A 21,065-nucleotide genomic window follows, 5' to 3' on the forward strand; every position below is an offset into this window, starting at 1 on the left:
AAGAAAAAATATGTTTATGAAGGATTTTGCCACAACAAATTTTCTTTTCTTGACCCTCAAATCAACTGTGTTATTAAAAGAGGGACCTGATCAAGAGATATGGATCCAATCCAAAGGGTCATATGCTAAAAAAACAAGAAGACGAAGTGACCAATTTAGAATAATAAAATGGACGGACGGACTAGAATAAAGATAAAATCCATTTTTGAAACGATGCTTCCATACAGGGCGAAAACGAGGCTAAAGTTGTAACAGAGTAACACAAAAGAATCATTGCTCTACATAGTGGTATGTTCAAGGATCAATACTAATGATTTTTTTAGTTCAAGCAAAACTCCAATTGGATCATATATCAGGAGTCAATGATCCAATTTTTTAACCTCTACTTTTATTTATATTTAAGTTGGTTGGAAATTGATTAATGGAAAGCCATAAAATCATTTGGTTTATTACTTACAAATTTTCATTTTCAGGTCGATTATGTAACTTTACGTAGACAAAAGAATTTGATCACATCATTTTATCGCAATATTTTTGGCTAGCTCATCCTTTGAAGAAATCCTAACTCCACTCTTGGCCAGGACTAGCAAAAAAAATTTCTTCTCGGACGTTTAAAATTTAAATTGATAAACCAGTGCCATTATATGTAACTAAATATGTTGAATATTTGAGAACTAAAAGCTTGTTAAGTGGCAACAAATTTTTAGGAAGTTGTTTTATCAAACTAAACAGTACGTCATGCATTTCCATATCATGCATGAACAAGAATCCCTATTACGCTGTGTTTGCTTCAAATTCAGTTACATTAATTCAAAGTATTTCAAACGCTTGACAAACAAACAAAAAAATAAATTTCAAACGCGCTCATATATAATAATGGAATTTTGAGGATTAATTGGTGACCGTGGAGAGAAGCCTTCCCTATCCAATTGCGGAAAGCATATCTTTCTTTGCGGTGAAAAGTAGAGTTCCCAAAGAGGATAAGTCTATGAATTCGGCGGCTTGCGGAGTGTCTTTATTCCATATTCTTCCTTTGGATAACCCTCCTCATCCTTCATCTCATCACCCTAACTTTTGGATAACTCTCACACTAATTTCTGGATGACCCTCACCCTTCTGAGAGTTTTTAAGGGTTTAGTATTTACAATTTATATTTGAATTTCAACTATTTCTTGTTTGCTTATTTGAATTTCAACTATTTCTTGTTTGCTTATTTGAATTTCAACTATTTCTAGTGACAAGCAAACATAATGTTTACTATATATAATATAAGCAATAACGAAAAATAGTGACAAGCAAACATTATGTTTACTCTATAATATAAGCAATAACGAAAAATACACTCTGAGAGAAAACACTAATCAACAATGAAATACGCGTAATTTATTCTACATGTTTTTGCTTGAGGTAGATTCTTATGCGTCCGACGATAAAGGTTTATTGTTCGATAATGAATTGAACAAACGATTATGATCATATGGTTTATGGACTGAACCGGACCAAAGAAAGTATGTAATATAGTGTGATAGAATGGCAGAATCTTAGCCTTAAGGATATGCCAAAAATGGAATCGATCGATAGTATGCCTTAAAACTTGCAATAACAAGACTCTTTGTGCGCACTGAAAGTGAGTCGAGTGGGAACCTTGACATGTTGATATTAATATAAAAAAGGTCGTACCCAGTGCACAAGGCTCCCGCTTTACGCAGGGTCTGGGAGAGGTGAATGTCAGCTAGCCTTACCCCCATTTATGGAGAGGCTACTCCCAAGTCTCGAACCCGAGACCTACCGCTCATGGGCGAAGGCACTTGCCATCGCACCAAGTGCGACCTCTTAATATTAATATGACAAGACTTTTTTTTTTTTTTTTTTTTGAAAAGGATATGACAAGACTTTTAGCACTGAGAAAATGAGTGAGGTCAAAGTGTAATATAGTTAGTGACAAGATGAATAATTAGGGGGAAGCTATGGGGGTAATGACAGGTGGATATTAACCGCCCAATGATATTTGATCATGCAAAATATCCCCGAAGATGAGCCGACTACGTATTCTAAGATAAGGCCTGAGTGGCCAGGGAGTCTCCAAATCTGCATGCTTCCTGGCAACTTGCATGCCTGCATGCCTAATCCCTGACGCCACCCATACGTTAATATTTTGGTGACAAGTTCATCAACATGGTGCTACTCTATGCAGATGTAAATACATGGCCCCTATCCGTACTTGGTTAGCATCCACGAATATTTAAGGACAGAAACTTAATGACTTAGTTAAGTAAAAAGTATTGTAACAAAGTTTTGATTAAATATTCGAATGCATTTTTTTAAAGAAGTACCTGGCAAGTGTGTTTCCATAAGGAAGGAAGAATTATTTTGAAAATTTTAGTCATTGCCACAAGCACTTTTAATTCCCAAATTTTGGGTGTATATCCACGATTAATTATAATTAATACTTTTGGAATGAATCCATATCATTTGACTACTACACCCGATTTGCGTGAGGCATCAGGAACGCACACAATTATCGTGATTTGGGGAACATTTTATTCGTTTATGCATCTCACAGAAAACGGCTTCATGCATGATAAGACATGCCAACATGCATGCATGCTTAGACCTTACTCCTTCCCTATAAATAGTGGCATTGGAAGTCGTTTAAGTTCATCCCAAGGTCAGCTCTCTCTCCCTCTCTCCCTCCCAACCCAAATTGTGTGTGGGTCTCAACTTTTAAGTTCTTCCATTATCTTTCATTTGCCTTGCAATTAGTTGTAATATTTTTAAGTTTTGTTGCTATATATATATATATATATATATATATATATATATATATATTTGTAGATGGAGGAGGCATAGGTGAATTTGCTGACAGAAGATAGAGAGCACAGATGAGGAAATGCAAAAACAAGGCAGCATCTCCATCCTTTGTGCTCTCTATTCTTCTGTCAACACCTTCAGCCCCTTACCTTCCCTATTGCCTTTATATAGCCATATGATGCCTTTCTATAATCCATATTAATCGTCTATCCATTCTGTCTGAACTTCCGAGATGAACAAGTAGTACTAACATATAGAGTGCATCTCGATTGATAAATCTTGGAAAGCATGAAATAATTAAATATACATATATAATACAAACACACACACACACATATATATATATATATACATATATAGTGTGTGATGTTTTTTGCTTCCGTACGCATGGTTTGTTTGCTTATTTCAGTCCTTTCAGTCATTGCACAACAACAGCATGATTGAGAATTTCCCCCTTTTTTTACTTTCCTCAAATATATAACGGCTGAATTCCTATCTAGGGGCCCAACTCGGACGGGTTGGGCTGGTTGGAAGGTTAACTCAATCTTGACCTAATTTTTACACTTCAGACTCGGGTTTAATTGGGTTAGGGTTTACTTGGGTTGGGTTTGGGTTGCCCAACTTTTTGAAATTTAATCTTATAATAACTTAGTTTCTAAGAATTAAGCCAAGTAGCATCAAAACTAGCTAACTTTAATTTCATAAATCAATCTACTATAAAGCTTTAGGATTTAGAGACTACGAATATGGGGTGACTAATCAAAGTGGATGAGGATCCTCTCCGAATCCTCTTTCTGGGGATCCTAGGAATCCTTATATCCTAGCCGTTCATCGTACATCGTGCGATCAGTTTTCGTCAGGTACTATTTGTGTTTAATTTTAAATAAAAAAAAGTTAAATGATTTATGAGCGCACGATGTATGATGAATGGCTAAGATATGAAGATCCATAGGATCCCCACAATTTGGATCCAGATGGGATTCAAATATAATCAAAGCCTCTTATTCTCTAAAAGTTTAAGTAATTATAAAATGTAATTTATTAAAAAGGTATTAGAAAGGCGTTGGTTTTGGATTTGGCTCACTCACTTGGGTGTACTATGAACATTAATTGATATGGGTTACAATTTGGTTAGATTGGGTTTGGTTAGTCGGGCTAGGTTGGGGATGGACAAGCAAATGATCAACTCAATCAATGAACGGGTTGAAATTGAGTTGGGTTCGGGCGGGTTATAACTGAAAAAAACCCACTTATTCATGTTTAAAGTTGGGTTGGACATGGATGTGTTCGGATTGGCCCAACCCTTGCACTCTTAATACTATCCCACTTTATCCTGTTTGCAGTTTAAATTGGTTATGTGGTGACTTTCTCATTCTTTAAATTATTAAAAAAAAGGAAATTTTGATTATAAAATTAAAGAAATATTCTTTTTTTATTCTTAATTAAATAATAGGGATGATTGGATCTCAAAATTATGTCATATATCAGTCGGTCCAAAAATAGAGAAGCAGAAGTGCTAGCTAGGCTTTGATGACAGAAGATAGAGAGTACAGATGATGAAATGCAAGAACAAGGCAGCATCTCAATCATTTGTGCTCTCTATGCTTCTGTCAACACACCTTCAGCCCTATGCCTCCTCCTTTTATATTTATATCTGTTGACAATAACTTCGTCCTTTTTTGTTCTTTACCTTCTGCACCAAGGAGAGATAAGAAGTATGTCACGGATACACCGTCACGTTCTATACCACTTAACATGTGTTAACTTTATTCACGAGCCCTTATTTGGTGCGAGATGCCGTCATAGCAGTGTACTAGTTCCATACAAGTAACCCTCAAGAGACAGACCACAAGGGTCCATCAGCAAACCACCAATCAATGCCACCGCGCAGACCAGGCAACAAAGCACCAAGTACCGAAAAGATAACTGAAAGTAACAAAACAAAGCCAACAGGCAGATCCGGGGTTTAACCTACTCCTAAGTCCTAAGAGTGTAATTCCAAAGGACTTGACTTTTGTACTTAGATAAGAAAGTACTTCTATCCTTTAAAAGAAAGTACTTCTACCCTTTGCTTTTTTGCTATAAATTGCTACTTAATGTTTTTGTTTTTTCTTTTCTTTTTTTTTTGGAAAACTTAATGTTTTACTTAATGTTTTTGTTTTGGATAAACAATTGACACTTGATGTTAGAACCATATTGTTTACATTCTTGATTGCTAAGAGATCTGACTAACAAGTTCTATTCTATTTTAGCGTCGAAATGTTCATAGAGAAAATGAAGATAACATAAGCAAAAATTAACTAAAACCAATTCAAGAAAACAAAAATTTGAGCATAATTAAATACAATGCTAAAAATTATCGCCAAAAATAAAATAAAATAAAATCTAGCAGTCCTATACAAGTGGAGGATTGCCATATTAGTTAGGGTTCTCTATGTCTCAGGTTCAAATACTCTCCCTTGTGTTAGAGTAAATTAGTTTAGAATATCGTTTCAACTCAATAAAACAAATAATAATAATTGCAATCCAAATGTAGACACCGATTATAGCAAAAGATGCATCACGAGAATTCTACTTAGCCACTAAAGAGGTCGCTGCAAATGCTAGCCAAATTTAAGAAAAAAAATTCAATGTGCCGAGAACACGGCTCGGTACGCTAAGTGTTATAATAAAATTTGTTGAATATTTATTTTTCATTTTTTGAATTTCTAATTAATTATTTTATTACACTTGGTGTATCCAAACACACATCGGGTTTGGGTCTAGTTGCTAACTCTACTACTTAATATGACCCAATTAAGTTTGGGTTTTTATTTCAACTCCTTTTCCTTGTATGCAAATTGGGGTAATAGTCGTCTAAGACATTATAAAAAAATAGGGAAATTTTATTTGAACCTATATAACCTATTTCTACACCCAACTTAAACTTTAAAAGTGAATTGTCTTTTTTACACTATAATATAATTACTATTAAGTACAAGATAAAATAAACAATAAAACTAAAATTTATTAATAAACACACACAGAGTAATCAAACACTCCATAGTATTTATCCTACGTTCACCCTCCATCAAACTAGTTGTGCGGAAAATGCAACCCCCGAATGCTTGGAAGATGTTGGCAAATATTGTCTGGTAAACTGCCACTTAAATTGTATAGGGTTAGAGTCAAAATTGTCAAAGAGGACATGTTGAAGACAACAACAAGAATATGACCGTTTAGAGCATTAGCATGCACAAACAACCACTCCCCCTTTTACTGCCAATCAAGATTAGAATTCCTGAGAAACCAACACATACGTGATACGTATATGTATTGGAATGGTTTCTTTAAAGATTCAAGTCGTTGAAATAAAGCTAATCAACTTCAACATGTGTAGATGAGACAATTCCAGTGGCAAGGTACCACCAAAATTGTTGTTTCTGAATTCCAGCTCAACAAGAAATGGCAGGTTGCCTAGGTGGGGATTTGAAGAGCAGCCTGGTCTGTGCTGAAGTTGGCTTGTCCTGCTACTGAACCTATTTTTAAGATAGGTATGTATATACAAGAGTATTGAACCAGTAGCAACAAAGTTGTCAACGAGGGAAACGAGTTATTGCCATTGTTGTGCGCTATGAACCAAGAAATTAGAAGAAATAGGAACTCAAAAGTAGTCTTTTAATCTATTGGGCAAATAAATTTTTGGCGACAATTACATATTGTCAACCCGGTAAGTTTAAAAGTGTAATGAATTTTATGGTTTTTAATTTTTTGAATGGGTGTAAAGATAAATTTACATATTTGATTGGGTTGTGAGGGTGATTTAGGTAGTAAATTTGGGTTTAAGGAGATATCAATAGTTTAATTAAAAATTATATGGGTGTAGAGAGTAAGTTGGGTGTAATAAGATGTTATATGGGTTCAAATAAAATTTCTCAAAAAAATATTAGGATGTACTATCCACATACCGATTTTTACTTCTCACACATTCCTTATTAATTTTTGTCTTTTAATATGACTGTCGAAAATTAAAAAAATTTGTAAGAAATAAAAAGAGGTGTGTGGATACCACATCTCAAATATTAAGTGGTCTATTGAGCCCTTTACTGTAGATTTTCAACTAAGAGTATCTCCAATGCAAATGTCTAAAATTAAATGTCATAAGTAAATTTGAAGATTTATGTGGTAATGTCAAACTTTTTTGTGCTCCAACCCATATGTTTTTTTTTATCCATTTAATATTTGTAAGACCCACTCTTCAAAACAAATAAATAAAACTAATTTTCATAATTTATGATTGGTGCATTACTAGGATTCACACAACAAAACATTTAAAAAAATAATTTGACATCAAATTTTCTCATATGTCAAAATTGGCAACACACGATACATATATCAATCCACATAGGATTGACATATCAGTTAGAGTTTCTATTTGCCTTCAAACTTTATAACGTGGCATTTCACTTAGCATTTGGTATCTCTTTTGAAGATGGTCTAACCAGAATATTAAAATGCTAAATTATATAAAGAATTAAATCGAAAAGATGATAAAATCATTATCATCTCGTGTTGAGATTACATTAAACACTACTCAAAATTTCGGGTCAGTAGGGCATACCCCCACCTGTAATAGTTGTGCAGACAATCGCAGCTAGTTGTTTCTAAAAATTTCTCAAGTTTAATTAACATAAATATATAAATAATAAGGGCGGTTTAGTTGGGCCCAATACACGTCGAGTCTTACTTGCAAAATGTGTAGCCGCATATTTTGAAACCCATATTGTTTTGTTGCCCGGTGGTTTAGCCTCCCCCAAGATGCGCTAGCTCTTGCACATCAATAAGTCGTAATATTTACAGGTGGCTACTCGACGAACATAGTCCACTAGAATTATCCATTAATCTTCTTGCATATGTTCTTATCAGGGTTCTAAAAAACGCTAGACTCTAGTCGGACGGCGGGCTGGCGCTTAGCGCATAGACGGCTAGGCGGGGTCTAGACGAGTGCCTAGACAGATTTATGTAAATTTCTTGTATATCTTGTAAATAAATGCATATTGATACTTACAAAAAATTATACTTGTATGAAATTCATGAATAAAATAATAAAAGAATGATAAAATACAAAAAAAAAGTTATCTAACAAATCCAAAATTTAAAAACATAATAAACATATATGCCATATAACTTAAGACATTTTGAATGATTATATCTAATTTTTAAAATATAAAAGTAAAATCTAATTTTTAAAATATAAAAGTGAAAATCCCACGGTTGGGTGGTTCAAAATAAGAGAAGGTGCATGCATCCTTCCCCATTTAGCACCACGTGTTGTGTGACCCCTCCCCCTATATCTCTAGTCTCTATCCTTCACATCAGTCGAGAGAGTTAGAGACTTCCAAGGCCATTTTAAAGCCTTGAAAACCGGAATTTTTGTTTTTTTTATTCTTTCTTTTCCCCATCATATTCGTCTTCTTTCCGTTTCATCTTCATCTTCTTTTTCTTTCCATTTTTCCTCTGTAAATTCTCCATTTTTTTTCCTCTTCAGCTCTTCTGCTTCTTCTTCGACGAATGTCAGAGAGACGGAGTCGAGACAGCTAAGAAAGTCGTGGTGCACAGAGAGAGGGAATCAAAGCGGTGAGAAAAGCTTTTATGATTTTGGGTATCTATTTGGAATTTCATCCCAGAAAATCATCTCACTCCGCCGGGACCGCCGCCTAAACAACCGCCTAGACCGCCCAACCCGCCTAAGAGCTCCTAGGCGGGCGCCTAATAGCTCCCTAATTTTTCTTAATGATTTGGACCTAATCGCATCGGCACCACCACGCCCAGCGCCTAGGCGGCCGCCTAGGCCGATTTTTAGAACACTAGTTCTTATGTGCCACAAATTCTTTATATTATATTAAAATATGGACATTTCAACACATTAGTCAGTAAAATATATTATGGTACGAACATTTAGGCACTAATTATGAGGTTAAACAAAATTAATAAATTACAAGTAGCCCTCTACCACAGTAGTGGAGATGAATGTTGTCATTGCACCACTGAGTAGGTTCGAATCCCATCAGCTCTCTAATTTAATATCTACAACAACAAAACCTTTTCCCACTAAGTGGGGTTGGCTATATGAATCCTAGAACGTCATTGTGCTCGGATCTGTATCATGTTATCCGTTAGATCCAAGTACACTAAGTCATTTCTTAGAGTCTCTTCTAAAGTCTTCGTTGCACATGTCCAAACCACCATAACCGATTTTCTCTCATCTTTCCTTCAATTTCGACTACTCCTACTTTATCTCGGATATCCTAATTCCTAATCTTATCCTTTCTCGTGTGCCCACACATCAAACGAAACATCCTCATCTCCGCTACATCAATTTTAGGTACGTGTTGATGCTTCACTGCCCAACATTCTATTCCATACAGCATCGTCAACTTTATTGTCGTCCTATAAAATTTTCCCTTGAGCTTCATTGGCATACGACAATCACACAACAATTCGGATGCACTCTTCCACTTCATCCATCTAGCTTGTATTCTATGGTTGATGCTCCATCTAATTCTCCGTTCTTTTGCAAGATAAATCCTAGGTAGTGAAAGCAGTCGCTCTTTGGTACTTCCTGGTATCCGATCCTCACCCCTAACTCATTTGAGCCTCCATCTGCACTGAACTTGCACTCTATATATTCTGTCTTTGATCAACTTAGGCGAAGACCTTTAGATTCCCAACACTTATCTCCAAAGGTTAGCTTCGCATTTACTCCTTCCTGAGTTTCATCTATCAACACTATATCATCTTCGAAAAGCATACACCAAGGAATATCATCTTGAATATGTCCCATTAATTCATCCATTACCAATACAAAAATGTAGGCACTTAAATATGAGCATTAATGTAACCCGACAGTTATAGGGAAGCTTTTGGTTTGTCATTCATGAGTTCTTACAGTAGTCTTTGCTCCATCATACATATCCTTTATAGCTTGGATATATACTACTTGTACTATTTTCTTCTCTAAAATCCTCCAAAGAATGTCTTTTGGGACCCTATCATACACTTTTTCCAAATCTATAAAGACCATATGTAAATCCTTTTTCATATCTCTATATCTTTCCATCAATCTTCGTAAGAGATAGATTGCCTCCATGGTTGAGTGCCCTAGCATGAACCCGAATTGGTTGTCCGAGACCCGTGTCTCTTGCCTCAGTTTATGATCAATGACTCTCTCCCATAGCTTCATTGTATGACTCATTAGCTTAATACCCCTATAGTTCATGCAATTTTGTACGTTGCCCTTATTCTTGTATATAGGCACCAAAGTGCTCTTTTGCCACTGATTTGGCATCTTCTTCATTTTCAAAATCCTATTGAAAAGGTATGTGAGCCATGCTATACCCGTCTCTCCCAAGACTTTCCACACTTTAATCGGTATATCATCTGGGCCCACTGCTTTTCTATGCTTCCTCTTTTTCAAAAGTACAACCATTTCTTTCTTCCTAATTCTCTAATTTAATATCTAATATAACAAATCTATCATTTGGGCATGGCATCGTTGAGACGTTGTATAGAGATTTTATGCATAGTACATGATTAACAGGAGAGTATTGCAAACAGGTATTTGAATGATCGAGATTACGATGTAGCAAAATTGTGTGCTATTGACATTGTCACCCAAGAGGGTAGTACGTGAGCGTGATTAAGGCATTATTCTATTAATTTATGCGTCTTTCCTAATGGGGGCAAGATGATAATATTACACCCTCGGGAATTTGTTACTTACTTATTGGGACAACAATGAGTTGTTGGTATTGCAGGCTATAGATCGTAGTATCAATAACTTATTCGTTGGGTTCGTTAAGTAAGTGGACAATTAGGCCTGTCTACGTTAGTATTTTTATTTATTTATTTACTTATCTATTGTTTGGGCTTGACCTACAGATATTACACACATATCTTCTGAGTATGTGATGCTAGGAGTGCGTAAGTGAAAGTTTTCTACGTTCGGTTATGATTTCAGTAGAACTATTTTAACTTTACTTTATTAAATACGTATTTTGATGTTACGTTATTATATATCTATTTTTGACTTTATGTTTTTATAAAAGTATTATATTATAGTATTGTACTGAAGGAGAATGAAAGTTTGAGTTTGGAGGCATGAAGAGCAGTCTTTGCAATCCGATCGCGACGGAACGACATTCTCTTTTATGCAACCGCTCTTGCTTGATTTTTTCTTTATATATATTTTCTTCCCATCTTTTTAAGTATTTTATTTATAGCAAGTTATTTCAAATTTCGGGGACGAAAATTTTTTAAGGTGGATAGATTGTGACAACCCGTCCTTAATTTTACGAAATTTATTAATTTTAAAATAATGAATTGACAAATATGCCCTTAAGGAAAGATTGTTGACTTTAGTTGACCATCTTTTAGTGACACGTATGTGCTATTAGTTTATAGTATTCTTAAAGTACTCGACAATACAAACGCGTAGGCGCAAGTAGAAGCGAATTTGGAGTTACGGTTAAAATTTTACAAAACTATGTACGTGAAGGGTATTTTGGTAATTTCATGTTGCGGGGATATTTTTTTGTTTTGTCTTTTGTGACATTGCTTTGTGAGCCAGTGGGGCCCACAACCCATTCTCTCCCTCTCCCCTGTGTCCCCTAATCTCTCGGCCCATTCTCTCTTTCAACTCTCATTTCTCTTTCTCTCCCTTTCATCTCTCATCTATCATCCCTCTCATCTCTCTTTCCCTCAAACTATCTCTCTCTTCGCTTTGTAAAAACAATGGAATCGAGTAGCACCACCACCACCTCGCCATACTCGGGCGAACCTCACGACCAAACCAATACCATATCATCATCATCAACCTCGCGGAAGACCAACAATCTTGTACCCAGTTTGCTCAGAACACCCAAGTGGAAAAATGACACTACACAGTGACTTTTATCACCATTCATTCATTTCTCTAACCATGTGAGCCTCGAGACCCTCAAATCCTTTTTAGTCTGAAGCTCTTATGTTATTTTAACCTTAAAAATGAGTTTGGGGGACGATTTGATGCAGAACATGCATTAAGATGATTTTTCCCTAGTTTTTCAGTGACTAACTAGCCACATTTAGGCCATTTTTTTGACCAACACCGATGTTAACTTGGCCCCACTTTGGTATGGTTTTGTTCCTTACATTTCTAGCTTCACATTGGTTTTTAAATCATTGAATTTGGTTGAAAATCGAGCTCAAAATGAGCTCTGAAAGTCAACCCTGCAATATGCAAAAACTGCAAATTTCGTGAAGAAGGGGCATGAAGGTGCATGGGCAGCCATTGCGAGTGGCGCGTGCAGCGCGTGGCTGCCAGTGTAGCCATCTTGTGGTGGCGTGTGAAGGAACTCGAAATCTTTCCTTAAGTTTCTCGACGTGCTGAACCCGAATCCGACCTCCATTTTCTGAAATTCGACCGTTTTAAAATAGTTCCTTTATTAGCCGTACTTCGTACAGAAACGCGTTTATACGTTAGTACGTTACATATTTACATAAATAGTTTCGTTTCTAGGCGAAACGCATTGCAAGGGCTCTTGATGTCATGAGGCGGGTTCAACTCAATGACATGATTTGTGAGTGGGTCTTTGTTTTTTAAAATATTATATATTTATTTAGTTTCCATTTATATAATTGATGAAGAATTTTCTAAAATGCGCTTTGTTTAGACTAATGTTTTTAAAAATTAACGTATTGACGAAGGACGCACGTTTATGCATATTTTGACGTGAGGCCATGAATATACCTACGGTCAACAATATTATTATTTTATTGTGGTGAATTACGAAGTTTCTATAGTATGATTATATTTATGTTACTACTCATCATGCATGCTACACTGGTGTTTGTACTTGCTCGGGCCAAGGCCAGGCTTCACGTGTATGTTCACATCACACCATAGGCTCACTTTAGATCCATTATAGGTGTCAGTCCTGTCCTAAATTTCTATAGGAAATTAGGACTCGTATGTGATGCGCATAGCGCCAGTCTTCACGTGATTATAGTACTTCAAGTGATTATAGTACTAGAGCATAAGTCATTATTACACCCAGTCATGTTCATGTCAAAATACCTCTGCATGAACTTATGTGTCAGCATACATCGATGAGCCCCTGTTAGTATATATTTATTTATTTGAGATATGGGATTACTGAGTGTTATGTGTTTACTTACAAAGTATTATGAAGTATTGCATCCTTGACGATTTTACTATTTACGGTAAGTATTTTCATACTATATAGTATGTTATATTTGGAAACTATACTTGTTTTACAGCAAGGGGTTATTATGTTTTCGAAAATATTTTTACAAAACTTTATTTTTAAGCCCACTCACCCTTGTTTTTCGCCCATCCAGGTTTTAGTAGTTGAGCTATCGTATTGACAAGTATTTTTGGCAAATCTTAGTATTGGAGATTACCTTCAATGTTATAACTCTCATTCTACTTTTACTGTAGTTTACTTATACTCTGATATCATGTGTGAAATGGGTTTACTCCCTCTCACTAGCACACTCTTACATTTAGGTACTTTGAGGTTTAAATTTACTCACATTTTTCACATCATTACACATTATGGCTTCGTCACCCTCTTGGTGTCAGCTAGCACAGCTCGATTCGAAGTCCACATGGACATTCCTGATTCGCGTGTGTCAAATAAAATTATGACATGTGAACACATAATATTGTGTAATGACAATATGAAATGGTCCTTATGCAAGTGTTTCGTTTCTTTATGTTTCTTATTATGATATAAGTTTTTGAATTATTTTTTGTCCATGTGTCATTATTTTATTAGTGGTTATAACTGACAAATAAGAATTAATGATGAAAAGACTAATTTGCCCTTGAATTTGACGAAATAGTGGACGGAATCTACGACAAGGGATTGGCTGATTTTAAATAATTCAAATGGTTAATTTACCAAAAAAAATAGTTCAATAGGTCAATTTCAACTAGTGTAATAGTTTAGGAGGCCAAACCCTACGACAAGGGAAACACTTATTTATATGAAATATAATAGATTTACTTAAATCTGTTTAGTCTGCCCAGGCGCTTGCAAAGGCCCTACCTAGCCGCCTAAGCGCTAGGCTCCAACCAGCCTCTCGATTAGCACCTAACGTGTTTTAGAACCTTGTTAAATATTAAAACAAAATATAATATATTTATATATATATATATATATATATCTAACACCACGTTTTTATTAAATTTTAATCTTCTTCAAGGGTTAAAGTTAAAAAAAAAAAGACCTTGAATTTAACAACATGCATATGAAAGGTAATAGCTATATTTTAATCTAGCAGCTTGAGAAGAGAAGAAGAACCGGAGAATCAAAGAAATTAGATAGAGAAACAAGTGAAATAAGCAATTTAGCTTATTTTCATTAGCATTCTTACATTTTCGTAACTGTTAAGCAACCGCATTACTCACTTATTACTCCCCTCAATCTTAGCATGGGTTTCATGGTTAAGATTGTAGCTATGATGAACAAACACTGAACTGTGAAATTCTTGTCAAAATATCCACAACCTGTTATAAATATGTAAAAGTTAGAAAGATAACCTTTTAGTGAATGGAGTGAAGCAGAGGTAAAATATCACACTGTAATTATAACTCAAGTGAATGATAAATAAAAGAGGGAGAAATTGATGTTATTATTTCTCTTACTTTCTTTATGTTTGCTACTATCTTTTGATTGCAGTTAAGTGCTCTATTTATAAAGCAACTCGTATTACTACATTTGAAATTTACAACACCCTTTTTGACAATATGATATCCTGCATCCCCCAAAGTCAGTTTTCAATTTGTATGGACATTGAAAACTTCTACCAATGCTGGAAAACTTCTACCAATGCAATGTGGGCATTCATTACCCACCAGCATTTTCAACACTCCCCCTTGGATGCCCACATATCAACATCAGTTGCCTCATTAAAACCTTGCTTGGAAAAACCCAATGGGAAAAAAACCATAGCGAAGGAAAAAGAGTACAACTTTACCTGAATTGTTGATATAGTGTTAAGTATGCTTATGTTGCCTCATTAAAACCTTGATAGGAAAAACCCAGTGGGAAAAATCCTAATTGAAGGAAAAAGAGTACAACATGCATGTATCATGTATGCTCCCCCTGATATATATTTCCCCCTGATTCTGCATTCTCGAAATTTAGTTGTTTGGTAAGTCGACGTAATCCGATACTTTGCATTAACTTCTGAAACGTGCATTTTGGTAGAGATTTGGTGAACAACTCTGCCAAATTTTCATTAGAACGGATTTGTCTTACTTCAATAACTTTAGCCTTTTGGAGCTCATGTGCACTGAAAAACTTGGGAGATATGTGTTTAGTCTTATCGCCCTTAATGAATCTTTCCTTCATTTGGGCAACACAGGCTGCATTATCTTCATGAATGATAGTTGAAGTGTCTGTCTTTGAAGTTAGACCACATGAATTCTTGATATGATGGATCATTGATCTTAACCATGAACATTCACGACTTGCTTCATCTAAAGCAAGTATTTCTAAATGATTTGAAGATGTAGCAACTAATGTTTGCTTTGTTGAGCACCATGATATTGTTGTATCTCCATTCTTGAACATATATCCAGTTTGTGAGTGGGCTTTATGCGGATCAGAGAGGAAACCAGCTTCTGCATATCCAACAAAGACTTGGTCATTTGTAGAGTTCTTTGAGTAGAAGAGACCCATATATGTTGTCCCACAAAGGTATCGCAATATATCTTTGACACCCTTCTAATAACGAATTGTTAGAGCAGAGCTATATCTTGCTAACAAGTTGACTGAAAAAGTTATATCTGGTCTAGTACATTGTGCTAAATACAACAAAGCACCTATTGCACTCAGATATGGTACTTCTGGACCAAGGACCAGTTCATCATCTTCTTTTGGACAGAATGGATCTTTCTTAACATCCAAATAATGAATGACCATTGGTGTGCTGAGTGGATAAGCCTTGTCCATACCCAATCGCTTCAGGATTTTTTCAATGTAAGATGATTGGTGGACCAAAATTCCACTAGCACAATGCTCAATCTGCAGGTCGAGACAAAATTTTGTTTTTCCAAGGTCTTTCATTTCAAATTCGTTTTTCTGATATTCAACAGTTTTATAAAGCTCTTTAGGGGTTCCAACTAGGTTAATATCATCAATGTATACTGCCACTATAGCAAATCCAGAATTGGATTTCTTAAGGAACACACAAGGGCAAATGACATTGTTGATGTATCCTTCTTTGATCAAATACTCACTGAGACGATTATACCACATTCGTCCAGATTGTTTCAGCTCATACAATGATCGCCTTAATTTGATCGAAAGCATACCTCGTGGTTTATTAGTTATTTCAGGCAACTTAAGTCCTTCTGAGACCTTCATGTATATGTCAGTATCTAATTCTCCATATAGATACGCAGTGATGACATCCATAGGTCGCATGTCAAGCTTTTTTGAAACCACTAAACTTATTAAGTAACGGAACATAATTGCGTCCATTACAGGAGAGTATGTCTCCTCATAATCAATTCCAGGTTTTGTGAAAAACCTTGAGCAACGAATCGTGCTTTATATCTTGCAATCTCGTTTTTCTCATTGCGTTTCCTTATGAATACCCATTTGTAACCCACAGGGTTTACACCAGGCGGGGTTTAGACTACTGGTCCAAAAACATTTCGCCTTTCCAAGGAATTTAATCCTGCCTGGATTGCATTTTTCCACTTAGGCCAATTTTGTCTCTGTTTACATTCATCAATAGAGCGGGGCTCAATATCATCACTTAATATGATTTCAGTGGCTACTGTGAATGCCAACATATCGTCGATGATTATTTCATTCTGATCCCACAGTTCATAGTACATGCATAATTTATGGAGATTTCTTTGCTCTCATGTACTGCTGTCTCTTCAGGGACATGTGTCTGATCATGGACATTTTCTTCTTTTGGAAGTCTAGAATCATGAATTGTAGATTTGTCATTCGTTCTCTCTTCCTGAATGTTTTCATTTGAATTCAACTGTGCCCTTGTCTTTCTCTTTCAAGGGGTTGAATCTTTTGAACCTGGTGGTTTACCACGCTTCAGGCATGCACCAAATGAATCATTCGCTACCATTTTATTTTGTCCAATAGGGACATCAATTCTTGCAGGTGCATTTGCAGCTAGTATATGTGATTTTGTCACTTTCATAGCATCATTAAATGCATCTGGCATTTGATTGGCAATGCTTTGAAGATGAACGATCCTTTTTACTTCATTTTCACATTGAATGCTTCAAGGATTAAAATGAGACAATGTGGGAACAACCCATGTCAGCTCTTTCCGTTCTTCTGGAATGGTCTTTTCTCCCCCTAATGACGGGAATATTGTCTCATCAAAGTAACAATAAACAAAAAGAGCTGTAAACATATTACCTCTTAGGGGTTTCAAATATCTGATGATAGATGGTGAATCAAAACCCACATAAATTCCCAGTCTATGCTAAGGTCCCATTTTAGTGCATTGCAGGGGTGCAATAGGCACATAAACAGCACAACCAAAAACTCGTAAATGTGAAATGTTTGGCTGATGTCCAAACACAAGTTGTATTGGGAGTATTAGTGGTTGGCTATAGGTCTCAATCGAACCAATGATGCAACATATAGGATGACATGTCCCCATGCAGAAACTGGTAATTTGGTTTTCATAAGCAGAGTGCAGGCTATTAACTGAAGCCGCTTGATCAATGCTTCTGCTAAACCATTTTGAGTATGGACATAAAGAACGGGGTGTTCAACATCAATGCCCAATGTCATGCAATAATCATCAAAGGTTTGAGACATAAATTCACCAGCGTTATCAAGTCGGATTGACTTAATGGGATAATCTGGGAACTGTGCTAATAACTTAGTTATCTGAGCAAGAAGTCTCGCAAAAGCTACATTTCGAGTAAACAAGAGACAAACATATGACCATTTGGTAGATCCATCAACCAAAACCATAAAATATCGAAATGGTCCACAAGATGGTTAAATAGGCCCACAAATATCCCCTTGAATTCTTTGCAGAAATGATGGGGATTCAGCATCAACCTTTAGTTGTGATGATCTAATTACCAACTTCCCTTGAGAACAAGCTTTGCAAGGGTTATCATTTGTGATAGCAATGTCCCTACTCAATAATGGATGTCTATTAGAGTTGGTAATGATCCTACGCATCATGGTGGATCCTGGATGACCTAGACAGTCATGCCAAAACATGTAAACTTTTGAATCAATGAACTTCTGGTTCATGACAGTATGTGATTCAACTGTCTTAATGTATGTATAATACAATCCACTCGACAAACCATGCAACTTCTCCAATATACACTTCTGGGTATCATTGGAGATAATGCATAGAAACTCCACATTTTCTGCACTTTTCGTTTCAATTTGGTATCCATTTAAACGTATGTCTTTGAAACTCAACAAATTTTGAGTGGATCGAGTAGCATACAACGCATTCTGTATGGACAATATTGTTCCATTTGGTAACATAATCTGGGTTTTCCCTGAGCCTTCAATTACATATGATTTGCCTGATATTATTGTTACCCTTATTCTTGTAAGCATAAAGCTTAAGAAATACTTTCGATCACGAAGTATTGTATGCGTTGTTGCACAGTCTGCAAGACAGATATCTCCACCATTTCTCATGTTTTGAGAATAACCATAGTCTTTATCCATGCTCTCTGAATAAAGGAATCAGAGTTTTAAGCAAGTTATAGCAGGAAATTTACATGTCACTTTTATTGAATCTGAAATGCCAGTTTTAAACTACAAGTTCAGCATAATAAAAGTACATCAAACATAAATGATTCAGTCGAACCGATACATTTCATTCCCCCTTTCCATAATGAAGTCTGAAACATCTAGGTGAGTTGTGTTCAACTATTCTAATAAGTCACACACTTGATCAGGTATAACCCTTGGGTTAGCCTGGTCGAGAAAATTGGTTTCGACACCCTTCTCCTTGAGGGAAGCTTGATACATATCCACCAGATGTTTTGGGGTACGACAAGTACGCGCCTAATGCCCATTGCCACCACACCTATGGTAGGCTCCTTCATAATTCCTGGGAGCTTTGTTCATGTGAGCTTTGCCTTTGTGGCGATTCATATGTTTGAAGCTCAGGTCTGAATTATGCCTTGGAACCTGGTTGTAAAACTGACCACCATGGTTCATGCCTTTCCTGTTCCACCGACCTCGCTTGTGGCCACATCCTCGTTTATGATTATTGCCACCAGAGGATGTGGCGTTCACTTCGAGAGAAGCAGCATTCACTTCTGGGAATGGTACAAATCCAGTAGGTCGGGAATGATGGTTTTTCATCAGGAGCTCATTATTGTGTTCAGCTACCAGAAGCACAGATATCAGCTAGTTGTATTCTGTGAAGCCTCGCGCTCTATACTGCTATTGCAGGAGCACATTAGAGGCATAAAATGTGCTGAAAGTCTTTTCCAGCAACATTTCCTTAGTAATAGTATCCCCACAGAGCTTCATCTGAGAGGTAATTTTGAACAACGCAGAATTGTACTCAACCACTGACTTGAAATCCTGGATCCTTAGGTGAGTCCATTCATAGCAAGCTCTTGTAAGAATCACTGTTGTTTAGTGATTGTATTTGCTTCTCAAGGCCTGCCAGAGAGCTAACAGATCTTCAACCGTTAAGTACTCACTCTTTAATCCCTCATCAAGATGGCGACAAATAAAGATCATGGTCTTCGCCCGCTCTTGAGAAGATGAGTTGTTCTCTTCCTTGATGGTATCTCCAAGATTCCCTACTTCCAGATGGATCTTGGTATCCAGTACCCAGGTAAGGTAATTCTTCCCGGTAATGTCCAGGGCAACATAATCAAGCTTCGCCAAGTTCACAATTTTCTTTTCTGAAAGAAAATGAGATGTGTAAGAACTTGCAATAATATGTATTCTTGGAGGAATATAATGTTAGAACTTCTGGTTCTTACAAATTTTTCATTTTGATCTTCAGGCCAAAATGATAAGCACTCGAAACTTCTGACTCGAGATTTTCAGGATGAATGAGGAGGGTGATTGTACCGCACCATTCTCATTGAAATAATGTAACATAGAATGGGCGATTATTCTGCACCACTCAAGTAGCAGGAAAATTTAAATACGCATAATAGTATGGGCGATTATACCGCACCACCTAAAATTGCAATGAAATTAAACAGCAGTCAAATTAAATATGCAAGGTAGGGCGAGCGATTATATCGCTCCACCAAAAATTTGCAATAAAATTAAATCTGTAGTCCAAGATAGGCGATGATACCGCACCATCTTGGATCGCAGTAAGATGAAATTTGCAATTCAAGATGAGCGATTGTACCACACCATCTTGGATTGCAGTAAAAATAAATACTGGGTTAGTAATCAATATCTGTACCAAACAAGAAATTAAAGATGTATGTAACCGTTAGGTTGAGAACTAGAAGCAAGCATGGAGCAAACAGTTCGTCGCGAGGTTATATCGCGCAGTTGAGGCAGAGGAAGAAGATGAACAGTAATAACCTTAGAGGAAACATTTTTTCTTTCGTTCGGCGAAGATAAATGATTTTCATTCGACGAGGAATGAGAAATAGTTATATTTATAACACGTTATCAGCACGAGTCTCTAAATATAACTATTTCTCATTCCTCTTCGGCGAATGAAAATCATTTCTCTTCACCGAACGAAAGAAAAAATGTTTCCTCTAAGGTTTTTATTGTTCATCTTCTTCCTCTGCCTCAACTGCGCGATATACCCTCGCGACGAACTATTTGCTCCATGCCTATTTCTAGTTCTCAACCTAACTGTTACATACATCTTTGATGTCTTGTTTGGTATATATATTAATTACTAACCCAGTATTTTTTTTTTTTAAAAAAAAGAAAGAGGGAGGAATGGATGTTGTTATTGCTCTTACTTTCTTTCTGTTTGCTACTATCTTTTGATTGCAGTCGAGTGCTCTATTTACAGAGCAACTCGTATTACTACATTTGAAATTTACAACACTCTTTTTGACAATTTGATATCCTGCATCCTCCAAAGTCAGTTTTCAATTTGTACGGACATTGAAAGCTTCTATCAATGCTAGAAAACTTCTACCAATGCACTGTGGGCATTCATTACCCACCGGCATTTTCAACACAACCTACTCTTTTGTATGGTAATATAGTTATAAAAAGATCAACTTTTTG

The 21,065-nt window shown here is 36.1% G+C and overlaps 1 non-coding gene across 1 annotated transcript; it reads left to right on the top strand.

Annotated features, from left to right (window-relative positions):
- Positions 1 to 2,851: 2,851 nt before the first annotated feature.
- Positions 2,852 to 2,951, top strand: MIR156P (microRNA MIR156p). Its single transcript, NR_120852.1, has one exon. It is a non-coding gene; the product is annotated as a microRNA MIR156p (primary transcript).
- Positions 2,952 to 21,065: the final 18,114 nt, after the last annotated feature.

This window comes from Malus domestica, chromosome 09 (genome assembly GCF_042453785.1).
Source record: "Malus domestica chromosome 09, GDT2T_hap1".
Taxonomy (NCBI): domain Eukaryota; kingdom Viridiplantae; phylum Streptophyta; class Magnoliopsida; order Rosales; family Rosaceae; genus Malus; species Malus domestica.